Source organism: Mizuhopecten yessoensis, unplaced genomic scaffold (assembly GCF_002113885.1).
Source record: "Mizuhopecten yessoensis strain PY_sf001 unplaced genomic scaffold, ASM211388v2 scaffold3961, whole genome shotgun sequence".
NCBI classification, from domain to species: domain Eukaryota; kingdom Metazoa; phylum Mollusca; class Bivalvia; order Pectinida; family Pectinidae; genus Mizuhopecten; species Mizuhopecten yessoensis.
Window position 1 is genome coordinate 785,922 of NW_018405306.1, and position 3,317 is coordinate 789,238.

At 34.8% G+C, this 3,317-nt stretch overlaps 1 long non-coding RNA gene across 1 annotated transcript; it reads right to left on the reverse strand.

Moving 5' to 3' along the window:
* Nucleotides 1-632: 632 nt before the first annotated feature.
* On the reverse strand, nt 633-3,069 carry LOC110448236. Its single transcript, XR_002462690.1, has 3 exons — nt 2,949-3,069; nt 2,442-2,502; nt 633-920 (listed from the first exon to the last, which is right to left on the reverse strand). It is a non-coding gene; the product is annotated as an uncharacterized LOC110448236 (long non-coding RNA).
* Nucleotides 3,070-3,317: the final 248 nt, after the last annotated feature.

The following is a 3,317-nucleotide window of genomic DNA, read 5'->3' on the forward strand; positions in this document are numbered from 1 at the left end:
ATCACATTATCGATTAAGGATCCCTGTACCAATGCAAAAAAAACATGAATAAGAATTTTTTACCGGTATGATAATAGCTTTAATACATATTTTCTGAGAAAGTACCAATACCTCGCTGTACTTTTATGAGAGATAAAAAGGAAATATAGGAACAAATAAACTTAGCAAATGTTCGTAACGCAAAAATGCCACGAATTCAGACCGGCATTGGAATCTAGCTACCTAGGCAGTAGAAGGTTTAGGACATGGTTCCGCTACACTTATATACAACACATATTTAAATGGAGGTTACTTTTTTGTTTTGTTTTGAAAACCAATGTGAAATTGTCTAGTATTTTGTCTGCAATGGGACAGGGATCCTTTTTTCTTGAGAAAGACATGGGATGACTAAATGCACACAGTCCCTGTAGACTTAAATAAAGATACAGTTTACACATGAATGTAAGAGAAGACATCAAAACTAAATTGATTAAGCAAATCAATAAATAAGTAACACGCATGATAGCTATAATTTTATTATTATAAATAAATTAAATTTAAGTTAAATTTGAGAACACAAATTATTTCAAATGACAATTAAATTTATGTTCAATTTGAGAACAAATTATTTGTATTATAATCTATACATTATATTGATGTTCAACCTCTGTCACTAGAATGCAGAATCAAACCAAGTAAAAAGTCTACTAGTCTGTGTTTCAGATACATCAGTGCGTTCCTTCAGAGTTGTCTTGTCATTACCTCCACACTGATGACCTACACGGGAACACAACATCGATAGTCCTGTTAGTTCCGGATCTTTACTAACATATATCCGACAGCAAAGAGAATAGCCAGGACTTCAGCGCTCATACGTATGCATCCCACACTATTTTTAGAAGTAGTCGAATTTCCCGCAGCAGCTACCATATAATTCTCACCTGAAACAAAATTATGAGAGCAGATAAAAATCATGGCTTCATTTGAACTCCGATCGTTACTTTCAGGACTACCATTACTTCACATCTTTTACAATAGGTTCAGAAGAAAGTAAAACTGATTGCATAACAAGCGGCGAATGTTTGAGATAATGCTACATGGAACATAATTGTCACAATAGATCGGGAGACTCATCAATGTTGTAATTGTAACGAATATACGTTTAGTAATTTTCAGTTATATAACTTGAGAATACGATGAAAACCGCGATCATAACCGTTCATGTTACATAATCATATATATTATGGTCAACATAAAACAACTACACATCTAATATGTTTCTTACATGGTATAAGACGTTTGAATAGTACAAACATAAGCCCATTTTTGCCCAAACACTGGCCATTAATTGACCAATTTTGACCGAATTAAGAACTCTGAATTCAGATTGGCTGCTGATGTGAATGCAGGTTGTAAGAGACAATTAATGTTGAATCACCCCGCATAATTTGGTATTTGATTTTTGCTCCTCCACTTCGGACACAAAAGTAGCCAAACTAAATCTGCTGCATCGTCTATGACACGTGATATCTATATATTTTGTTACAGCCTTTTCGTTTCCTAGCACCTTGCGTGGTAATGCCGTACTTTTTGCCTTTCAATATTTGTTCAAGTAGAATGGCAATGGGTTCTGTACTCGTGCCTGGATATAACAATGCTAGTTGCTATTCCTTGCAAATGCTCAGAATTTATGGTTATCAGAAGTGGTTGTGAATTTCAGGGGGGTTTCACTCTAAAGCCGGCATCATATCAACGCTATTTCAAGGAGGCAGATGCACCAATATATTGCTACATCCACACACACACACGCACCCATTACACACATAAAGAGAAGTATTTGAATTTCCTTGTCTGTTACAAGGACACAAAAATAAGACGAAATCAAACAAAATCTGTCTACTGTTACGGCGTATTTATACTGGGTAAACGGTGATAAATTATTGTAGAAGCGAAACCCACACGTTCAGGGAATGCTTGTCTGGTTATTTTCACAGATACATAAACTGACATCATTTGACAGTTTCATTGCGCCCGAGAAATTAAATATTGAGAAGAAATTAAAACATCCTTAACTGATAAACACATGTCTTGTGCATTCGAGGGACCTGCACCACGTCGACCTTCACATGTTAACCTACATAGACAAAGTCAGCTGATGAGTCCGTTATGACACCAGGAGTGTCCTATTGGTAGTAAAATGACGATAACATACTACAAGAACTGGGTACGAACTGGGTAAAAAGTACGTGTAAAATATAGTTCTGTCAATATTGGTGTGACTTATGATGATTATATACTAATTTATCTTGAATCTATAACAATTAATATTATCTATCTGTAACGTTTTAAATCAAAATGTTATGTGAATCCATGTTGGAATAATTCCTTGAATCTAGAAACATTAGATTTACTGTCACTATCGATAGCATAACGTAATTTTCAGTGAAGTTATGTAAATTTACCTTCAGAAAGAATTGTTAACAGGGCCAAAGCCAATACGACAGCAAATACGTGCAGGTTCATCTGCAATAAACAAATTTGTAAATTGAAACCTGTGCAACGGGTTGTCTTTTTTTCTTACAACGATTGACACCTGCTGCCGTTTGCATGTACGAGGATGATCTCAAGTTAATATAGTTGCCCTATCTTTTATTTATTTGGATGCCTCAAAAATTATAATAACCTTGTTAATTATGCTTTATTATATTTGTTGTTTATTATAACACATCATTTACTCTAGACTAAAATTTTGTCAAAGCATTCTTCTCAGGATATATAAGCTCCTACTTCAGAACACATCCATGCAAAATAATAAACAAAAAGGCAAAATACTGTCAACAAGAAAAAAATAATTAAAAAATGGATTAAATCAAATATTCCGTGTTGTTTGCGATCATTTTTAGAACATTATCTGTCCATCTATCTATAACCTGTGGTTTTCTGAAGAAAAAAAGGAAATAGTTACTTACACTGATATTTGATAGTTGATACTGCAACTCCAATGGCGTTGTCACTTGAAGACGGTGCTGAATTCCTGTTATCGTCGTCAGTGTAAGCTGCACCCGTAAGCTGTGGGTTTTATACCAGAGCGTCCTGACATTCAGGCGTGTCGATAACAAGTTACTACTTCATATGGTTATGTTCGCGTGGATACCCTTAGTAATAAACGTGCAGGTTAGTTTAAAGGTCAAAGGTCATCAAATCAATCACGTAAATTTATTGCAAAAAGAGAGGGTGGGTGTTTTCCCTAATATTCTATACCATAGAACATGGGAAGATTAGGAACTATTTACGGGCTTTTCGAACACTTATATAAACGAAACATCACGTAACGATAC